Source organism: Apus apus, chromosome 8, assembly GCF_020740795.1.
Source record: "Apus apus isolate bApuApu2 chromosome 8, bApuApu2.pri.cur, whole genome shotgun sequence".
Classification (NCBI taxonomy): domain Eukaryota; kingdom Metazoa; phylum Chordata; class Aves; order Apodiformes; family Apodidae; genus Apus; species Apus apus.
Window position 1 is genome coordinate 20,595,641 of NC_067289.1, and position 23,989 is coordinate 20,619,629.

Consider the following 23,989-nt stretch of genomic DNA (forward strand, 5'->3'; position numbering starts at 1 on the left):
AAGAAAAGAAAAAAAAAAGAAAAGGTTTTTTGCCTATAGGTACACGAAAAACACACCTGTGTATACATATTAATGCCCCTCAATAAAGCCATCTTTATTTCTAAGAGTTGTTACTGGTTTCTTATTCATTCAGGCACCATACTTTCTTACAAAAGACTAAGCTGACAAATTCATTTCACTAGTTCTCTATTAGCAAAGGAATGCAAAGGCATTGTATAGATCTGATACACCTGTTCCATCTTTCACATCAAGGTTGAATCTTCATTTGGGCTCATGCAATATAGAAGCTGTAGATTTAGGCTGCAGCTTGGGAGTTCCTAGCTAATAATGCCTACCTGGCTTGCTGAATAACAGAGCACTCCTTCAGTAGCCTGTCCCTGTTTAAAGCCTAACAATCCTACTGACTCCAGCTTCCTACTTTTTGACCGAGAAACCCACCAGAAGAGCCAACAAAGAAAAACAGTCCCATAAACTTGCACATTATTGTTAGTAGTATTATTGTTCTGGCTAGGAAGAAGGCTGAAATTGAACACAGACATGCCTGCTCCCTGTCTCCTCCAGAGCTCCTGATAGATATACATGCCTCAAGTGCCAGAAGAGATAGCATTTTTAAATTTATCTGAGCTCTTTGTTACACTTGCTCACTATTTCTTTCATGTGTTTGGCTAAAATAGAGGTACCTTCATGCATTCAGAATTACTTAAGTTGTGAATAATTATAAAAGCCAGACAATTGAAACTGACTAAAGCCTGCAGGCAACACAATCTTTTACACTTATACACATCACTCACTGTATTTTATACAGATATTAAAACTGTTTCCCTGATGCTCTGCCATCCTGCCCAAGCACTCGGAGCACTGTGTACCACTACGTAAAAGAGAGGGGTACAGCTGAACACAGCAACAATCAACAGATTAGTTCCCTGCTGCTGCAAAGCTGTTCTCCAAATTTGTGAATGACCAAATCTCCCTGTTGAGAACATAATATAATAATACAGGTTAGGGTCTCTAGATGATGCAATGAAGAGCCGCATTCATTCTTAGACAAGAGGATCTGCTCAGGGTATCATCTTCCAGAATCCCCCAAAAGCCAGCAAAAGTAATCAGATAAAAGACTGCTTTTTGTAAAATATCTGTTTCCCCAAATTCAAGCATGCCTTTCACCATCAAGCTCCTCCTAAAAACAACAACAAAAAGAGTTGCTACATCTCAAGCTAAATTCCAGAAGCAGAAAGAGGACTGTGACCCTGCAAAACCAGTACTAATGATCCTATATCAGAAGGCATTTGCAAATTCTGAGAAAGGATTATAATAAAACAAATATTGTGCAGATTAACAAGCATTCCAGATTGAAGAAAAAAAAAAAAAGGAATACGAAACAATTGAAACACCCAAGAATAATTGCTTCCCCCTCCACTTGCTTCAAATCCCAGAAGACCAGTGTTATGACTCCATCATGTACACACATTTAATTCATGTGGGCAGGGAAGGAAAACCTCAGACCACAAGTGGCTTCAGTGGCTTAGTGAACTTTAACCTGACATAAATTTAAGACCAAGAGTGTAACACCATTTGACTGCTGTTTCAGCTCAGTGGTCATTTTGCATTTAGCGTGTCATAATTTAACACTGACATCCCAGAAAAGGTTCACAGGACCTTTTCCACAGCAGGTGAAGAGACCTGGTTTCCATTCCATAGTGTTTACAACATAAACTGATCTCAACATCACACAGCACTGAAAATGGTGCATCAAGGACAAACGTAAGCTAAGCAACGTTCGGTTGTTTTATGATGTTACCTATATTCTGGGTAGTTAGAGATTTTTATACTGGTACATTACGGTGTCTGAGTACACTGTAGTTATGCTGCAGCTTTTTATCAGATTGCATTATATTCTTCACAGTTCCTATCTACTTTCAAATTTAAGCAAACCCCAGGGAATATACCCATTCCCTATTTTGTTGATAGCTTGGCTGCTTTGCCACTGTCTCTCTCAAGAGAACTTGTTAGGTGAAATACCTCTAAGAAAAGGTTTAAGTAACAGTTTGTTCCAAGCCCTGAGAAAACTAAAAATAATTTTAATTATGTTTTCATTTCAATGCCAGGCCATCTTCTTTGCTATGACAATCAACTACACTCTGTACTGCAACAGATTTTGAAAAACAAGCAAAAAAACCATCCCAGGCTCCTTAAGTTAGGAAGGCAGTTTTATTTATTCAGCAGTAGGTACCCGAAACACCTATCATAAAGAAACTATAAAAACATTTCAACAGATAATTGTTATCGCAAAGGGAGGTGAAAGAAAAATCTGAAGTACAGCTTGAAGACAAGTTGCAAAAACACTTGCATTTGTCAAACCTCAGCTCATTCTGAAGTACAGGAAAAACCTGAATGAAAAGCACTTAAAAAAAAGGTAACAGGCTTCCTACATTTCACTGAAGAAACTAATATCTCTATAAAAGCTATAAAGCAAGGCTCTCAATTCTTATTGCAAATATATTTTTACAAACATTGCAGAACCACCAAACTATTAAAAACTAAAATGCTGAGGGCCACATCCTCTGTTTTCTGCTCTCTACTAACCACTTTAATCCTAACACCAGCAATTATGTCGTTTCTATTCATTGTATCTCCACATGTATCTACTAGGAAAATTTCTTGTTTGTTTTTGTTTGTGTTAAGAGGAAGGAAACTAATAGATAAATGAAGTAGCTTTTCTACTTCTCTGCTGACTAAGAAAATAGCTTGAGTAAGTTTTGGGAGATCCAGTGAGGAATGCAAGGTGCTTATTATAAAAGAAAATTTAAAAAAAAGCAAAGGAAGAAAACATTTACTTACTTTTGGCACAGCACAAAGCTTGCAATAAATGTTAATTCGTTAACTCCCAGCAGATTCTTAAGTTTTGCAGTTACAAAGCAAGTGACTCTCAGAGTCACAGCTGGCATAGCTGATTTTGATAGAGGGCACAGGTAGACTTGGAGGAGCAGAGATTAAAACAGGAATATTTCACCCTGGAAGAGAAACTTAAAAAGCCAGATATATCTACCTTCAAGTCACTCAACCTTGTCTCTAAACAATGCACTGAAACCTCAGGCTTTCAGGTCCAGTCTTCCACAAGCTTTACCTTCTGGATATCCTCTTTGTTGAAGCTGAAATGTCAGGTACTTTAACTACAATGTAATTTATATGTTGTGGAGGTCCTCTGTTGGGGGAGGGGAGCTGGGGTGATTTGGTTAGGGTTTTTTAAATCAAAAATTGGGTCATCACTTCTTGGTCATGACTTTAGGTTTTCTGAGAATAAAACCACTGCAAAATATTTATCTCAGTGGAGATGAGCTCTTTTCCATAATGCACTGAGATGCCTTAAAGCAATTAAAGTATTTATACTAGGATTGTAAAATATTTTGCTTTGCAAATACTGTACACACAAACTGAATCTCGACCGGACAGATTCACAATGTTGCTGAAATCTATCAGAGCTTTGTCATTGACATCACCAGGATGAGGATGGTTTATTCATACAGGTATAGCCATATTCTAAAAACAAATAATTTTTTTAAAAAACAACAACACACGAACACATAGACAGCTTCCCTCTCCTTCCATTCAACACAATCCGCTAGTACAAACTTGCAATAATTCATCATAAAAAAATAAAATAAAAGAAACAACAGAAAAAGCACACACACTAAAAAACCCCAAACAAACAAGAAAAGCCCCAGGCAAGACTAATTTGCAACACTGTCTGAACAAGACAAACCCAGATGTCCATCTAACACTGGGAAAAAACAAAATTGCTCCAAATTCTCATCCTTTAAAGTTACCATACTATCACTGTATTAGTTTACACTAGCAGCAAAAACTCACCCAGCTTTAGCAAAAAGATTATTCTCAAGTTGACACAGATTTTTCCATAGTCTTCAGTCCTCACAGGGACAAATATTTACATGCAGTTCCTTTATGGTATGCCATGTCAATTTTTAAGCAAAACACTTTCACTTCCAGTTTGCTACATGTAAAAAGCACTAGAAGTATATACCTTTTAGTTTTATAAAATAAAGATGCTAGTCTAGAAAAACCATGCTTTGTTTTACATACTGTTTTATGGTTCTATAGTATTTCCATAGCCAGTGATACACTATTGCAGCCAGAAAAGATGAATTCATCCCTCTAAGGAATTAATAAGCAATACTGAAGGATTATGTTATGGTCTTCTAATTACTTTATGGCACCCTATAGAGAGAATCAACTTTAAACAGCAACACATTTCTGTTGATGAAAACATTGCTCAACTTGTGTCATTTTAGTATGGCAGAGCAGGCTGTCACAATCTACCTCCTGCATGCAAGTCAAGTTTTTACAAATGTTAAAAATCTTGATTATTTCTCTATACTTAACTCAAGAACATTGAGCCAAATTCTTCCTAAAAACAGCAGGGGGGGGGGGGGGAGGCGGTGAAGAGAATGTCCCTCAGAACAGATGGTGGTGGTTGGAAGGCTGCATTTGCTTCTTTTATATAAAGCAACTGTGTGAAATTTTGGCTCTACTGAAGACCACTGGAATCAGTGACAGGTTTGCATAACCTGTTTTTTAAGCTACACAATAGTCATAGGAATTGTGTTCTGCCATCATTAATTATAGCTATAATTTTCAAAGGAGCCTGAGGACATGCTTATCAAATAGAGCCAATACTTTTAACCCAACAGCAATTCATTGATTTTCTTACAGTAAATCAAATCTATATGCAGGCATATGTACTTGGGAACCAATTCTGAATGGAATTTCAAACAACTTTGCTCTAGTTAATTAAAAAAAAGAGATGCAATTACCATTATTTGTTGCTTAAACAAATAATACACGTTCATGGGGAAAACATTAAAATGCATGAGGTCCTGCTAATGCTTCTGAGCACTGAAAATATTCCCAGGATGCTCTTGCTAAAATAATGACTTGAGGAAATGTAGTCAAAGACACTTCCTCCACTCTCAAATACACTATGCATAGATGATGATACTACATGTATTTCTAGTCACTGTTTTAACTAAAGACTCCTTTGGAACCTAGAGGTCAGCACATGAGCTTCCTCTCCTGCCTTTGCTCTGCTGATTAAGAGGCAATTAAACGGTTTCACCATTTGGCTACTTCATGGTATTCTCCTGTACAATTTGGAGGATATTCTAATGGTTCATCTCTGACTACCATTAACATGTTACAGCTAGAGGCAACCACTACAAAACAATCAATTAAATAATTAGCAATTTCCTTTGCCCTGTCCAACCCCCTAAAATGAGGTGGTTCAGGCTTGACCCCCATGCCACAGCAAAAGTGAGCAAAATGCATTTTACCTTATTATTTCTGTTTGAACAGCAAATTACCTAAAATCAACTCGTTCAGCCATGGCAATGAGAAACAGCAAATTGTTACCTTTGTCTTACGGGCATGTCTTCTTCACATATCCTTTCTGCTATTAGTTCTATTACACTACCTCAAGCCATGGTATTTATAAAGCAACTAAGGAAAACAGTTGAGAGGAAACCAGTTGGACAATACTGTTTTATAACAGCTAAAAGGCAGCAGCAGCACAGAGCAGAGCCTCAGACACAATCAGGTGAGAAACAATTTCTTTATTCCCTGAGTGATTTCCTTAATGTCAACTGTTTGTCAACACATACACTCAAGGAACATCATGATGCAAATCAGAAGACACGCTAGAAACTGGCCAGATTCTAAAGAGCAAGGAACAGCTTCTTTTAAGAGTGAAATTGCAACAACTTAATTGACAAACTAATTATAACTGCTCCAAATCTTAACTTTCCCAACTTGCCCAGGTTTTCCTCCCTTACTTCCCTGCTTCTTCAATTACTTTGTCTTCATATATAGAAAAACCATGTTAGGCCATGAAGAGTCATGCGTTGGGGGTTTGGGAAAGGTCTTTCATCTTGCTGAAATTAGAGACCAGCATATCCCCATGACCTAGAAATATAGCACCTTTCTTAATTTAAATATGACAAGACATTTGAGTTTAAAAAGGAACTGAAGGAGTTCAGGAGCCAAACAACTGTCATCATGAACAGCAAAGTCTAATTACTGTGGAGGGAGGTGTTGGTGAGGACATGACACAGATGGGCTACCACAATCAGTTACACCCAATTTTCACAGAGTCTTAGGGTTTGGAAGTGATCTTGAAAGATCATCTAGTCCAACCCCCCTGCCAGAGCAGGATCACCCAGAGCACATCACACAGGAACGTGTCCAGGCGGGTTTTGAATGTCTCCAGAGAAGGAGACTCCACAACCTCTCTGGGAAGCCTCTCCCAGTGCTCTGTCACTCAATTTCATTGTTTTAACATTTTATTTACAGTTTCAGAACGTAAACTGATTTAACAAAATCCAGTTCTCTGTTCAATTCCCTACTGCCTTCCTCCTGGCTGAAAGCAAGTTTACTGGAAACCTACCAGCAGCACAGCACTGTCTTGGGCCCACTGCCAGGAAGGGTTCTCATTGAAGCAAATGCTCTGTCCATCCCTTTGGTTCCTCCTAGACTCATTCCCTACTTGCGAGTTCCTAGTCAACTAGGTAAGCAATGGTGGTGTTCACATTTCTCTGTTGTTTTAATTAGTCCGTGTGTCCTGGTTTGAGCCAGGACAAAGGCAATTTTCTTTTTACTGATTTTTTTTTTTCTTCAGTGAACTCTTTTAAGAAGCAAGTTTTTCAACTAGTGGACTGGTAACACTGATAGATGCTGCTGAGACACCAAGGACACTTTGTTCTGCTTGTTGAATCTGCTGGTTTGGATACTAAAGGAGCAGAAGAATCATATCTACAACCCTCCCATAGGAGCAGACTAGACAGATGGCAAACCCGGCCAAAGAAAGTGTTCCATCCCATAATATCTATGTAGCTCTCAGGATAAGCCAGGGATAACAGAAGTAGAGGTGACAGTGCCAAGTTCTACTTAATTTTCATCTAAGTTTTCCTTACTTCTTTGTTTATGCTAACTATAATAATTAATTGCACAAATATAACAACCTTGAATTGTCTGGTTTTGATTTCTAGTTAAAAGAACAAAAATAAATATTCTAAACTTTCTGTGAAGTTAGCCGCTATTTTAGATAGTAATTTTAAAATTTGTTTTAAAACCAATGCACCGCATTCCATTTTAATTAAGCCAAAGGTATATCAGAACTGTAAACATGGATGTGAATGTAACACATTAAAAAGGCTTAAATAGTTGACAGAAATGTATACACAAAAGAATTTCTGCTGTGTTAGGAGTAGAGCTAATCAGGCTAGATTACATTCCCAGATGAAAGAGGAAAAGGAAAGAAATCCGTACATAGGACAGGCGGCACCTTAAATTGTTCGTTTTCCCTTAGAGTGTCCAATTCTTTCCTATATTTTCTAGGAGTTTCCAGAGCACAAATATGACAGTAATGCTATTTTTCTCAGTTCTTCTGTTTTTAAAAATCTGTGATTGCAAAAAGTGGTAAAATGCAGCAACTTAAAAAAAATCTGCTATGACAAAATAACATGGACTGCAATAGAGACTTTGTGCTGTTTGCCAGATGGCAAAATGTGCATGAATTGTTGTTGAAGAAGCCCTTCAGAAATACACAAAACATGACAAAATTACTTCTATACAGCGTATATGTACCTTTTGGAGTTTATGGAAAGTGGTAAACTCTTGTGCTATTACTGTTTGCAGGTTACTCCTCTTGGACATGACAGCAAATGCAAAAAGGACAACACTTACTTTTAAATGTACCACTAAGTCTGCTATTCAAAACCTTCAACTCCCATTTAAAGGATCATAGGCATTTCTATACAAATTTGTCTCACAGCAGTTTTAGTAAAACACTCCATGTATTTTTGATGACTATTACAAAACTGAAGTTCAAGGAGAAAATAACTAAGCCTTTTTTTTATAAGAAGTGACAGTATTTTAGATATTTTGCTCTATGGGAATGATCTCAAGTATTTCTTACAACGAAAATCCAGCAGATCCCCATTCTTATGCTAACACTTCTGCATTAAAAAGGGATTATGGATATTGCCCATTAGGTTCACTTACCCAGCCAGCAAATACACAAGAAAAACATCTTACCTTTGTATTTACAAGCAGCAACACACACTATAATAACCATATACTATACATTGAAAGAGAATCAGAAATAAATATTGAAAAGTACATATTCTTTAGAAAAAATAAAAACACATAGCTATACTTTGTGTCTAGTACTGCTGCATGCAACATTTGCAAAATAATTACCATAATTCACAAATACTTTTCTAGAAGAAACTAAGAAGTAAATCTATTACGTTAGTAGCACTCTCAAGTGTGGATTGTATTATGCAGCTGTTTCTAGCATTTCATCCTTTTTAAGCACTGAAAAAATCGATATTATTTAACTGTTGTACAAAAGTTAATAAAAAGTCATAATCCAGGGAGCTTACCCTGGGCCAACACAACGAATCCCAGAACCATCCAACGTTATTTCCAATGTCCAGACTCGAGATCTGAAAGAGAGAATAACAAAGGGTTTGTGACAAAGCTGACACAGAGTACTCTGAAAGGAGGAAAATCAATTGTGACATTTTTCATTTATTTGTAAATGCCTTTTTGGCAGTATGCTCACTCAAAACGACAGTTGACTCTTATAGTATAGGGAGGTGTTGGTAAAATTGAGGAATCCTGACAGTTGCTTTAATGAGATTCTGCATTAGGACCACTCTACCACTTTCCCTCAACAAGGAGTATGTCCTTCACGTTCAATCTTATACCCTCCAACTGGGAAAGCGTTAACCCTATGAAAAACTCTACTCAGCCTTCTCTAATCAGCATCACAGCTCTTCTTTCTACCTTCTTCACTCTCTCACTGACATTTATGTATGGAGCCTACTCACTATTTTAAATACATGTAAGTAGCACAAAGCAAATTAAACTTCACCTTGATACTATTACTTTAATGAAAGTCTAGTTGCAGTGTGTGTGGTGAGGAAAGGGCAAGATTCTCAAAACAGGCCTTAGTTGATACTAGCAGACAATACAAGCCCACAGAGCATCCCTTCCAGCTCTAGGAATTATGCTACTACAAGTGATCAATGCAGGAACTACTAATGCTCACATTTTCTTCATTGTGAAATAGGGATTTTTTTTTTAATATGACAGGAAACTTGTTTTACAAATATTGAGAGAATAATCATGCTGGGATCAGAAGCAGACAAGGAATAACATGCAGTATTATACCAAATATTTCAGGAAGAGGCCACTAGTTTCAGGATCTAATGCTTGAGTGCACTTTGACATGCCTCCAATCTGAGCTATTGCATTTTCAAGTTCTCCAACAATAACACATTTTTTGTTCAAACTTGTTTTCTAGTACTGTATCACACCTCTTTCAATGGAACTAGATAAGGGTACTGAATATATCATGGTAGCCTCAGGCTGCATTAAAATAGGGATTTTATCTTCCATTAACATAAGTAAAACATTACAACAGTAAGGGGTTTTGGTAGAAAAAAAAAAGCTTCTCATATTGGCATTGCTAAGAGCAGCTGAAATCCTTGTTCTTTTGTGTGAGGTACACAATTTTGAGTTGAAAAAAAAAACCCAAACCTAAAACATCTGCAATAATACTGCTCAACCTCTGTTTCAGAAAACAATTCTCTACCACCTCTGCATGAAATCTCGCTCAGTCATGTTTGGGGAGTTTGCAATTAATTAAACTATACCACAATCTGCCAGATGATCTGTCTACATAAACCATGAGAAAAGATCTTTCATTTCTTGAAGAAAAAAAAAACAACAAAAAACCCCCACAAACAAACAACCAAAGCACAAACAACAGAAAGAGGTCAGCTTCATGAGTCACAGAGCAGTTTGCTTGACAACTTTCAGAGTGCCAGTGCAGTAATGCAAAACTTCCATTTTTCCATTTGACTCACTGGCTTAAAAAAAAACAAAAACAAACCCACAACTTCTTAGAGTATGGCAGAGCTTTCTAAAAGAAACGTTTTTGACACTTTCGATTGGACAATGAGACTAACAGTGTAACTGAAAGACTTGCAAAATCCTTCCTGGGATATAAGATCTTTTAAAAAGCCTCAATTGATAGAGGCAAGGGCTGTGATTCACTTCCAGTATTGTATTTTTTCTTGCTGAAGATTCAGTCTTCACTGAAACATTAGAAAGTCAGCCTAACAAAACCTCACACAATATGCAATAATCTACTGAGTACATCAACCTGAGTTAACAAAAAAAAAAAAATAGAGTACACTTCAAAACAAGTTGTCTGGCAGTTTCTTCTGCTAAGTTAAAAGACCCTTCACGTTTCATTCTTAGAAATACACAGTTATTCTCAGCAACCTTTCACATTTTGATGGAAAGCAGAAGGCAGCCACATTCTGACCTCTGGTTCAGTACGGGAGCACCAATGAACAATGAAGTAATCAACATGCACCTACGCTAGAAAGGAAAAAAACTACTATTTAGCTCCAAGGAAGGCTGCTTTATAATTCAGACAGGTGATCAGGAGGCACAGCAGAGCAATAATGACTAACATCACATACTAGAGCTAGTATAAATTTTAATGATACCACTCATAAAAAACACATTTTAAAGGTTACAAAACAGAAACAAGCTTACAAAGCATACACATAAATCATTCAAAGTGTCAGGTTCCTACTCCTTAGCTATTTTAAGAATTAACAGCCTGTCCATCACTAAAAAACTAGAATATGCTGTACTTACAGAGGACTGAAAAGAAATGTACACTAGAGTTCAGCAAGCATAACCTACTATAGATTCTTCTTGGCAACACAATATCCATAATCATGTATACCTCCACTGATTTATCCATTATTCAATAAAATTAAACAAAAACTCCTGGCCAAATTCACTTGGATCTAGACAAGATCACAATAAATAATTAGCACTGTACAGGCCAGACAAGTTACATGGACTTCTTATACACACACAGAGTAATGCACTTACATATCTGCTTATACACATTTCTTTGTAGTCCCTTAAATATCTTCAATGGGGCATGCACATTAACCCACTATATCACTTGAATGTGCAAAGACAGTTAAATATCAAGAAACAACAAAGTCCATTAAAAACTGTACTCCTCATTGCATTTTGTTCTTTGCTTTTCAACCTTAGCTTTAAAATGCTGATGTCTTGCATATAAAATTCAAGTTCACAGATGAAACTGCTGTACCATTTGTCAAGGAACTCAGGCTTCTAAACAAATTACAATACACAAGCATCACCTCCTGATTATCTCCACAACAAACTGACCTGAGCTATTATAACACTACTGGAAACATTAAGTATATTATAGTTCATACCCATCTGTTACTAGAAACTGCTACATCAGGCATTCATTGTATAATGTACATTGTAACATTACAGAGCGAACCACGCTAAGACAATATTGTCTAATCCAAATAAGTAACACCCTTCCAACCCAGAAACTCCTAGCTAAACATGCTACTGTCCCTCACAACCCAACCCTTATCCATCTTGGTTGTTCACAAATTCACTCATCATTACAAGGAGGGGGTTTAATGAAAAAGAGTGTTGCAAAGCAACTTTCTATCTTGCTCTCCACTCATGCCATGAGGATGAAACAGAAACAGGGATTTATATTCTCATTTGTATTACTTTAATTGGTCTGCAATTGCAACTGTATTTGTTGTTGTCCTACACAAACTGCATTTTCAGGACATGTTAAATAGCTGGTTGTAACGTGGTAACTAGGGGCTGGTAAGTCACCATAAATGTTGACTTGAACGTACTTGTCATTCAAATCCAGAAACCATCTTCTGGGCGGAGCTAGATTCTACAGAAATCATAGCTAGTTTTGCTCAGTGGTCACTTCTTGTCACAGAAATGGGCACCTCCATTTCACTGTAAATAACTTCCACCTCCACAACACAAATGTGCTCTGGGCTCCCTTCCGGAAGTAGTACGACAAGAGCCAGGCTCACCATGAAAAGCTTTCACTGCATTAAGGCCTTCTGCAGACTGGCTCAGATCAGGCCTTTAGTTTTTGGTTTTGAGACCAAACTTTAATTTAATATTACTTCTTAATAGCCTCCTATGTTTGATCTGTTTAATGAATAATTCAAAACTGATTTTTTCATAAGCAGACAAACATTAAAAAACACTTGACCAAGGTCATCCTGCCTTGCTGCAGGACTGTCAGATAAGGTCTCACATAAAATCCTTTGATGCCAAAGGAAGTATTTCTACTGGCTGGACCTCGCTATTGAATCTATATCCAATTACCAGTTATCAGAGGCAACTTAAAACTGTACTGGTTAAAGAAAACTTGCTATTTGATTTACAATGCAATAAACACCTAAATGCTTTCAATAAGCTGTTTTCCTTATGCCATGTCTTTAAATCTGGACACTTTTCCTGTAACTCTGGAGGAACTTAAACTGCTATGATATTCTTTTTCAATCTTTTATTTTCTTCAGGAAATTATTTAAGAAGAAAAACCTTCAACAGTGATCTCACCATTCATATAGCAGTGAACTTCAGATACAGTAATTGCATTGCTGTGAGCTATGACGACTTTCCCATGGGGGAAAAATGACCTGGTAATTCATGAATGACAAAGTCAAAAGTAAGGTAAGCTGGGGAAGGGGAAGGATTTCCCTCTAGGATGAGATAAATATAATTTCTCACAGCAGTGTATCTCTCTCTGAAGCCTCAGGTGGTTTTAAGTTAATGAGATTAGTTCCAGCAGGCAGTGAAATCCCAGGATACAGGATTTATATTTCAGCAGTTTTCACTTCAGCCAGCAAGCGCAATGAAGTCAATCTTTGTGTCATTTTGTTAGTGTCCTGGTTTGGGTCTCGTTCTCAGACTCAAGCCTGGCTAAAGCACCTCATAACTTTGACTTGAAAGTTTAAGCATCATGTAAAGAGTATGTTTAAATGTTTGAAAGCGAGGAGAAAGGCAGCAGTCTTAATCTGTAGGAAAGGATTTTTATTTAACTTTTAAGATGTACTTTTATGCAATGGAATTTGATCTTGTACTTATTTTTTTTAAATCAAGGTCACACACATTTTTATCCTTAACACAAAATAAAACACAACAGTATGCATTGCTGGAACAAACACAGCTGTGGGGTTTTTTTATACTTAATCCCTAAAAAGACAGGCATTAAGAGCTTAAGAAGACTGGCTAGTTCAGGCTGAATGATTGCCACCCAGCTTGGTAATAAACAAAATGAGGTCCCATCCAGTGACTTACCAACTGGATTTTCACTCCTGTCCCCAGTTCTGTTCATACAATAAAACCATCACTCCTGTTGCCAGTTCTAGCCACATCATAAATTGCACTGGGGTAACCTCATGCAGGGCCAGGAGAGGACATTTTGTCTACCTGATGACAAGGCACAGCAGAAGGGTGCAGAAGTGTACAGAATAAGCCCCTAGAGCTATGTGTAATATAAATCATTATACTGAGCTGCTAAGCAGAGGCTTTCTGAAGGTAACATAATGGGAGAAAACAGATCAGATTATAACACTGCTTGCCATGCACTTCCACACCCAGCCTCATTTCAACTTTCAATCACTGCATATTAGTAACTAATAATTTAACAATTGTTTCGCATTCTAGACAGTACTCTTAGCTGTGAATTTAACTAAAAAAAAACCAAAAACCACACTTTTAACCTCAGTAACATTATCAGTGTAAAGAAAATGCAGTGTTGACAACATGCTTTAGGTAGCTCCCATCCAACAGCAGAATAACCACAGCCCTTTTCCTCTTGTGAAACAAAATGTGTCAACATCACATCAAGAAAATGCTCATATTAGGTACCAGGCTTCTTTGCAAGATAATCTGATTAAACTACATATCCAGAAAGCACACAAATTATTTTCATCAGGCTAATTCAACCTCAAATTACAAGATTAACTCTATTCAAAAAGACTTCCTAGAATGCTCAAGTCCATCACATGAAAAGCTTCTTTTTTTTTTTTCATATTTTTTATTATTATTACTGCCATCTCATTCTGTGCCAAGGCACGACTCCATTATCTTTATTCTTCATCCTCTACATAGATGTTCCTCCTACTTCAGTTTTTGCCCCTTCATTAAGCATGTGTCTTCGGTTACATCTGAAAAGTTCAATTGTCTCTTTGACAAAGGAATGGGTGCCTACCTCATAGCTCAAGGTGAAGAGCAGCGAAAACTAAGAGCAACTGTTCAAAAGCTGTGAGATCTATTTCCTTCTTCTGTGGAAGTACTTAGTTAGAACCTCATCTAGTACTCAAGTGTATAATTTAACTGAAGAGATGCAACATCAAATTAATCTGAGGACACAGAAGGCAACATCTGTCCACAAACTGATTTCTGACACAGTTCAAAACTTCATAAACATTGGAATCTGATATGCTGAATAAATACCTGAGCATTCAGTATCCACCACTACTTGGACTGGCTATAACCTGGAATAACACAGCTGTATAGAGGTGTAGTACCCCACACAAGAGACATTAAAATGCATTCTCCTGTCAGGATAGCTAAATGTTTGCTTACCTGCAAAGTAAATACACATTTGCTCTCAAGTTAAACCCGGTGAGTATTTCCAGATGTGCATAGAACAAAGCATGCCGTTTTCAATTAAATATAACATGCAAATATGATTTTCAACAATATGAAAATTAACTACCAGGGTAATTGTTCTGGAAGTACTGCCATTATAATTGTCATCAGAATGCATTATGTTTTCTGTTGGCAAGAGTTATTCTGTAATGGGTCAGGGAACTCCCTTCACAGACTGCAATAATCAGCACACAAACTTCAAAAAGGAAATGTGTTTTACATCTCTCCCATCCTTTCACTATCACCCTCTGAAAGTAACAGGCCGACCAGAAAAATATTTATAAAATTATGATCACAGGGTGAGTTACCTTAAAACAATGCTTTCAAAAGAAAACAAAACACCAACAGTCTGCAGAAGGATAGATTAAAATGGATAACAGAGTCCCAAGTCAAGAACCCTCATACAGAAATATGAGCCACATGAGAGGCTTTAAAAGAAGTATCCATTAATAGATGTACAATGTTCTAAAAGATTTTTGCAGGAACAAAGTGCAGCTCTGTGTTTCTATTTTAAAGCATTAATGTGCTGTTCAGTGGCCTTAATCCACTCGGACTAGCTTTAAAAAAAAATAACTAAATACTTGCTTCAACCTAACCTTTCTCTTGGTAAAGTACACTTTTTCCTACATGCAATTTCATTACTAAATGAAACATTGCAGAAATATCCTCTTATAGAGCCTATTATCAACGTTTGGCTGAGGACAGAGCAAAAGCTGTAAGTTTCCTGAAAAGCAAAAAGGAGACTGAATCTGTCTTCTCACAACAGCAAGAAAAACTGGTCTGGTCTGATCTTGAGAAGAGCCTACTGCTCGCACCCTCACTTAGCTGGCAAGGAACCACCATTTTATGGCTGCAAGTCATAAGCTACAGATGCCATCTCCTCTATCCCAGAGTACTACACATCCACATAGCTGGTTATACCTAAGTGAGCACAAGGAATTCATACTCTGTCATTTCATTCCAGTGGAGAGGATGTGGAACAAAGCATGTAAAACCACACTGCTGCCCTAAACAGGAGAAAGAGACAACTAGCCCAATACTGTCCTGGAATTTATGAAGGAAAACTCATGCCTAGCCATGGACAGTTGTTTATCTTTGCTCCTTCTTCTCAACTGTATGTTTATTTCTTATATTTGCAACATTAAAAGAAAACTATTACACTAGAAACTTGAAAGGTATGTTTTATAGAAAAAGAGGAGACATATAGTTTCCTCTAAGACTATTTTATACTGCCATAAAAAGTAGTGGAAAGTTTGTGCATTCCAGGGCACACATAGTTAGAAATATTACACACAGATACACACTTCCCTGCATAAACTGAAAGCAGCCTTAGTAAAAACAAGAAAAATATCACACAGTTCACCAAAGAGATTCCACTTTGCATGTGAACATAATCCAACAACTGCTGCTCTGTCACAGTCTGGATATTAGACATGACACTAGATAAGACAGTGATGCTAGAGAAAGGCAATACTAAAGCTTCTTTGCTTCGCTTGCATTGCAAATATCCTAAAGCGAGACTACCTTGAGAAATAAAATTAACAACACAATAAAATATCAAGTTTGAAATCTCATAGTCCCTGAAATTTTTGCTCCTAGGTCCAGAGGTCTGCCTGCTGCAGCTGCCTGGATATGTCAGGAAAGATTCAGCTTCTGTCTGCTGCAGGAGTGCAGCAGATTAGCCTAATGCATTAGATGGAACTCTGCTTGGGAGAGGAAAGTGCTGCTGGCATCAGCCTGATGAGTATGAAAAATGATGGCTGCAAAGTTTAAGGAAGTGTGGAAACTTTGACAGTTTTGTGATTAAAAGAGAGATAATGAAATGGACAGAAGTTGTCAAAAAAAATCTTCATTTTGCTTTATGTTTACTGAAATACATATTGATTGATACATTTACAGTTTCATTGCAGTAAGCATTAGATTAGAGCTGTTGAACTAACTCAGTATGATGCCTTGTGTGACAGTGAGAAAAAATTAAACAGTTCAAGCTGCGATACTGTCAGACCTAAGAAGCCAGACAGGCCATGAATGACCTGATAGGGAACTTCCACAGAAAACAGGGATATGCTGCTGGGAATTCAGATCACGTTCCTATTGAGCAAGTGCCCAGCAGACTTGATTCTAGAGGCCAAGACTTCAACCCAGGCTTCTGACCGCTAGGACCATTAATGACTGCCAGTAACACCTTTTGCAAGTTAATCCTCTTGTTCTTGAAAAGCACTCCAGCAACACTTCCAGCCACCTAAACACAGAATAGCCCTGGCTTACGAAACTCACACACATATAGGAATAAAAATGAATGTTTCGAGTCCTTGGATGGATCTGCTTAAGTGTTTGTATCATTTTAATGACAGAGAAGACCTATATGGTTATAAAACAGGGCAGTTACAAACAGGATGCTCCATCAATCTTCCAGTAAGAAATGCCTGTCACATTTTCCATGCCAGAAAAGTGCTGTGCTTTTTCTGCCCAGCAACAATTCAGAGGTTGAAAAACAATTACCCACAAACAAGATTTCTGAATCACCAGACCGCAAAAACTCCCTAGAACCACTGTGTACACTCAGCATATCCGGATGCTGCACATCCTTCATTAAAAGGACCTCAGACCACATTAACACACCAGCACAGAAGCTTTGCCCTTGCACAGCAGGCCTAGAGCAAGAGTTTCCACAAAGTAAGTTAAAATAGACCAAACAACTTGCCTTAAGTGACAATGTGCCAATGCTTTGCAAATATTGCAACATTGTTGCTAGAGTTCACTCATGATTTTCACACCTTGGTTCCAGTAAAGCACTTCTGTTATTTTACAGGACTCGACTTAGAGTATATCTCATGTCTTAGCCTGAAATAGGTTCACATTCCTTAAAAAAAAACCCTCCAAAACACGCAACATACTCTCCTTTAACACTATTATGTAAAAAAAAAAATAATAAAATATCACATTACCATTAACAAGAATCCACCTCAAAAGAAACTCTGCCAAGTTTCACTTTCTCACACCTTCTGTTCCTTCGTCAACCTCACTCCACTGTGACTTTTCATGTTACATTGACTTTCTGGCTGCCATAAAGGCTCACAAAGACATCCCACTTCACTACAATGGAAATAATTTGTGTGTCCAGTTGTAAGAAAATAAGCAGGAAACATTAGTTATTTTTTACCTTAAGACATTTATAACCTTGAGTTTTTAAATGTGTCTGGCACTTGTCTGATCCTCATTTGCCATAAGAAAGGTAAAAAGTCCTCATCTGCAAACGACTAAAAACAATCAGCTGCAAGATGTGACCTTGGATAAAGCAAAGTTAAATTGGCCAGCAATTTTTTTAATTTATTTTTTTATTTTTTCCTAAGGCATCACTGTTATTAATTTACAATTTTTTTTCATTTCAATCTGCCACTGATGCTTGGCAGGTTATAATTTTTTGGTTTTCTCACTTGGCTGATGCTCACTCAAGTAGAGATTATGGAGATAACAGTGGAGAATTTCTACAGAGATATTTTCCCCTTTCACTCGATTGTATCAGGATTTGTATCAGGATACAAATCCAAACCGTCTTTACAACCTGGATTACCTTCTGGGTATAACAAGATTACCGTTAACACAGATCCTTTCTGTGTTCCATTGGTAGGAACAGTTCTTGTCTTATTTGGAACTCCTGAGCTCTCCAGTGAGTTAATGGACAGTCGTACAACTACTGCCTGTCTAGCGCATTCCCATCAGACATGATGTTTCCTAACCACACTTCCATTACAGTTAATATACAATAAAAGTTTCACAATTTTAGTGAATCAGTCCTTTCCCTTGAAGTGACCCCTGCTTTTTTTTTTTTTTTTTAAAGCCTCTGATCACTTTCTACTAAATGAGAGTATTGTCCACTCATGACAAAGTATGTTTGGCTCCACATCACTTTCCCACTCCCTATTCCTTCATTGTAATTGTTGTAATAAACAGCTCCTCCCAGTGATGCACTGTGGAACAACGCTTTCCATTTCTTGACTGTTTGAGGTTTTGGTGGTTTTCTTTTTGTTTTGCTTCGTTTTTTAAATACCCTCTGCTCACAAGGAATGTGTCCAGAATACAAATATCTAACTGAATGCACACAGATCCAAAAACTATGATTTAAGTTGTTCTGCCACAAACCAAAGCATCCTTCTGCCAAAAGATACATTTTGTGACATTTATCTTTGACTAAAAACACCTGTCCCGAAGCAACCCGGATGCAGGAATCGTATGTGATACACTGTGAATATCTGCAGAGCTTTCCATATTATAGAAAAGATTTTTCTATTACTATTATTCTAGTTAGAGCTTATTCTAGAAGATACATTGTGAGGGGAAGTCGAAGAACTCATTAAAGCCTGGTACACAAGAAACATAAGTCATGGAGGAATGCATTACCATTGATCAGAAACTACAGTTCACATGAAGCTGGAGACACTATGATGTTGTTACTACTAGATCAGCATTAAGTTACAGCTCAAAGGATATTAATACAGCCTGACAAAATATGTCATCGCCTACATGATTATCCATTTTTATTCTTCCTATTCAAACCATGAATATTCAGTACAAAGAAGGATAGGCCTGCTGCGACCACTGACCTGAGTACACAAAGAAACAAGGTCACATTTAGCTACGTTGCCTTGGCTTTGTCTTTTCTAATTGTATTTTCAAGTATTTATTTTCCAAGCAACTATCTTGCCATGCATTTAATTCTTAATACATGGATCACCATTGAAAATAACCTTCATCATCCATTCAATGATATTATAATTTTGGCTGATAACCAGAGTGACAACATAAGGTTTCTAAAGTCTTATGACTATATAAAACTATGCTTTTTAGATTGAAGTCACTGCTTTTTATTGCAATTTCTGAGATTTCTTTCAAAAGACAGCATAACATCACTTATTTTGTATAAGGGAAAGTGAAAGCAAAGGGGTTGAGAATTTTTCTTAACATCTATGACCATATTTTCTATAGCCACATGGTCTAGAGAACAACAGACTGTGTCAGCTGAGAAGCTCCCAAAGAGCCTAACCCCAGCTTTGACAGAGCTATAAGTTTTCTGTTTACTGGCTTACAACCCACGGGAAGCTGCTTTTAACATCTCCCAGTCCCATTAACACATCCAGCAATACCACAAAACCAGCACACAGGGAGCTCCATGCCTCTTGCAGCCTAACAGCATCAAGTAGCATCCTGGGAAGCTCCAGCAGGTAAAGAATACAGCTGCACTGCATCAATCCTGCTTTACTTCATGTGGATGTCATTCTAGCTTGACCACAGAGAGCATGCAGAATTATAACATCTACTCAGACAAATTTTAACTCTGGTTTTGGTATTTTAATTTTGACTCTCGTGATTTTTTTTTTTTCCAATTACCTTGGAACTAGGTTGGAGAAACTGTATTTCAGTAAAACATAAATACAGTCTTATAAACCGCTTTATAAACAGAGTGGTTTGGAGTTAATTTTTTTTCATTTACCTCTCAAATTGGACTCATTCTATAAGCAGATTAATATTAAATTTACCTTTGTTTTGATCTTTTGTTCCAGTCAAAAGCACATCATGCAACTAACTTGGTATTAGTGAAGTCTGCATTAGTTAAAACAGCAGTACAAAACACCAGAAGTCTTTTCACATATTTACTTCCACCAAATTAGTTCTCTTCAAACTACCAAATTTGCAGTGGGTCTGACCTCAAGTCCACTGAACTCTAACAACAGATATGTTTGGATGAGAACAGGCATGAATTACAGATGTGTGAAGCTGGAGCTCTCTAGCAATCTCTGCTAAGTAAAGTCTCTGCTTGTTAAAAAGAAATAAAATTTGATAGTACTACAAGCTGAATTTTAGAAAAAAGCCTGTCTGAATCCTTATGGGCTTACCTTAAGCTAATAAACTCCTGCACAGTTCAGGAAAAATTAAATTAAGATAAACTATTTATGAATCTTTGCCACTTATGCATACAATTTTCACCAATTCTCACCAGTAATCCAATTCATAAAGCTACTCTTGACACAAAGGATGCAACAAAAAATGCATTCCAACTTCATTTGCTAGACTTGTCTTTTATTGAATCCAACCCAGCTTTGCACTATGGCAATGCATTTTAACAAACCAGACATTTCTTAGGTACTCATTGTTGTAGCCCAACCTTTACAATAGTCTATTCTGTATATGATATTACACTCTGTGTACAAGATGACCAAGGCCCCACTCTTTCCTCCTCATAGTATCTTTTACTATTAACTCAAAAGATTCCTTAGATGCCCACTGATGTAAGAAGTTGCAAGTTTTGTACTCTCACATTAGTCTGGTATGCTCACTTCAGGAAGCTAACTATTGCTCTTATGCCAAGCCACATGAATAAGGACTACATGGAAGGCACCCTGCATGCCTGAGAACTAGGGCTGTTCACATCAGCTCTTGACCTTCAACCGAGAAAATTCAGACCAGACTCTTACAGCACTCAGAGCACTAAACGGGTAACCCTGACAATCTTCTATTTTGTTTTAGCCATTTGTGAAGCATTTACAGTCATCTGAGTTTGTCAGCTACCACAGATCTTTATTCATGAAAGAAGTAATTATCTCCTCACTAAGAAGAGAGGTCAGCGAGATTTCAGTAAATGTTATTCATTAATTTGTTGAGCTAGCAGAGGGAAGCATATAATCTCAAATATGAATGCTCTGCTGAGGAACAGCCCTGACTTTAGCACTGTGTGGTCAACCTGTAAATCCAGAGATCTAAAGTTTCATTGCTCCCAAATTAGCTTGACTAATGCAGTCACTACAAAAGCACCTCAGATACCAGATACCTCATGTTCATTTTGGATTGGTAGCTACTCCAGGTAAAGTATTTGTATTGCCTGATACACCCACACATCCCCACCCTAGAAACTTGAGCTTAAAGCCATGTCAGAAGAAGCCTAGAGGGACACACAGGTTAATGGCTTTGGGGAGGAATACATCTTACCCAGATATTCACACATAAGTAACAGAAAGATGCTAGGCTGTTTACAAATTAACTTTACAAATTAAAGCATGTATTTTTTTAGTACACTATTTTAGATAAATTCTTTGCAATATTACTATATCATACATGAAAGGAAGACCAAGCTTTAATTAAAAAAAGAAAAAGCCACAAGTTTCAAAATCCTGCAAATTTTAGGCTCTGTATATTTATCTTGTTCAAGTCTGTCCTGCTGTTTGGTCCATGTGACACAGCCAAGGGAGTACATAAAAAACAATAAAAAAACCACCACACAAGCAGTAAAAAAAATGCTAACAGCCTTCAAAAGTACACCCTGGAAAAGTTCAAAAAATCTCTTATCATAACAGTATCTTAAATAAACACTGAATCCCTCTTTACTTAGTATTACTGTTCTCATTACAATGCCCTGATAAACCAGACTTTCCATACTAAGTCCGCAGAAAGTACTCCTGAGGAAATTAATTTCCATTGGCACTTCCTTTAATTTTTACTCTGCTGCAGTAACTATCGAAATACAGTGCAGACCCCTGATTAATTTACCAAAACAGTAAGGGTTAAAAACATTCTGAAACAAACAGAAACTACAAACACACTTGCCATGTCATAGTACAATCAGTGCCTATAGGACTATCAGAAATGAAGTCCAAAGAGAAGCCCTGATTTAAAAAAGATTAGCAGGGATGACTGAGGTAATATTAATGTTAGCTTCTGTAAATTAAGGAACTTCTTGGTGCATACTGAATATTCCTAGGAAGAGTTACTTAGCTAACCAAGACAAGAAGCTGCTTACATTTGGATTTCCATCAGTGAATTCCTCAAGTTTTATCTATTTCCACATTGCTGCCTTCCTTTTTCTTGTAAAATATCTGCTTGGGTTTCCACTTCCAAGAAATCAGGACAAGGGTCAGTCTGCATTTTAAGCTGGTTTGTGGGACAGATCTTACAACACTGTAAGACAATTTCCTCTATATGATTTTAACAAAATTCTGTCCTTTTTCACTTTTCTTCATCAATCAATATAACTTGGTGTCAATCTGCACTTTAAATAGAAGTACATTCACATACTTCACATTACATGAGGTAACTGAATAAAAGTTTCTTGACAGAGTTCTTCCAAAGTAAGAGATAAATAATAAGTGGATTAATACTCCCTATGGAGAACCATAATAATAATCTCTGAAGTTTCCTACAGTTTTCAGTTAATTTATTCTAGACCCAACAGTGCCAATGCAAGCCTTCTAACAGAATAAAATCCAAATTTCCAATAATGTGGTTTTAAGATCTAAGTATCTTGACTGTTTCCCTTTAAATCACATTTATTTCAATTCAGAAAAACTGAATAACTTGGATTCATCTTTTACACTAGTGCTTTTATGCCTTCTCAGGACATCAGTGATTTTCAGACTTTTGAACTAGTACTAAAAATAATTATGCACTAAAGGTCAAAATTTTTTTCCTCCCTTTTTTTGGTAATGGTTCTCTCATCTTTCTAGGGAGTGTCATTAATTAGCTCCTTTCAAGCAAAAATAGGAAAAGAAGTGTCTCCATTAAACATAAAAAAAACTGAACTTCAAAACTGAATCCCACAATGTATCTGCTAGAAAAAGGGATATATTACTTAAGCTTTGTCACTTGGAGCATATTACAAAACTAGAAAGACATCACTTTATAAAGGAAAACACCTAATAAGCAAAACAAAAAGCAGAAAGTAGACCTTAAACATAAGTATTATTTTTTTTTAAATACACTTCATCTTGAGAAAGATGGTACAAGACTAAGTTTCTTCCAGTCTCTCATTTATGCTAGAATAACATACCATACATAAACCAATTCTGGATTAAGAGCAAGCATCAAGAGCACGTACTTTACTTCCTGTAATTCAACTATAATTTGATATTCACAAACACTTTCTTCCTCCTTCATTTCATGCTTTGGAATACCAGTCTTGCACTGGAAAGACTAGATACTAGCTCCCTTATACTTGCCCTACTCTTCCAGAGGCAGCCAATGCATCTGCTCTCAGATACTAATACACAAGAACAACTCAACCAAACCCTGACCTATTAGCAAACGGACAAACAAGTTTCAATCTTAGCATTCCACGTACAGTGTATTAAGAAACCTCAATACCTATTTCAAAAGGGACACCATCTCAGGCAACTTTGACATAATTTGAAATGACATTTTAATAATTATTCAAACTATTTCCTAACAAACGCGCATTTCTTTTAATACATCTCCGATTCCTCTTCATATAGGAACTCTGAAACATTCCCATAACTATTGCCTAAAAACTTTCTGGAATTATTTTCAAATTCAGTAGCCACAAACCACCTATACTCAGAGGTATGTTGCTAAT

General features: G+C 37.0%; 1 protein-coding gene across 4 annotated transcripts in view; it reads right to left on the bottom strand.

Moving 5' to 3' along the window:
- Positions 1-23,989, bottom strand: part of NAALADL2 (N-acetylated alpha-linked acidic dipeptidase like 2) — a 384,820-nt gene that overhangs the window by 354,296 nt on the left and 6,535 nt on the right. For all 4 annotated transcript variants that reach the window (XM_051626469.1, XM_051626471.1, XM_051626470.1 and 1 more), the window contains exon 2: positions 8,454-8,516. The gene's annotated coding sequence lies outside the window, so the exon portion shown is untranslated. The remainder of the gene's footprint in view (positions 1-8,453; positions 8,517-23,989) is intronic.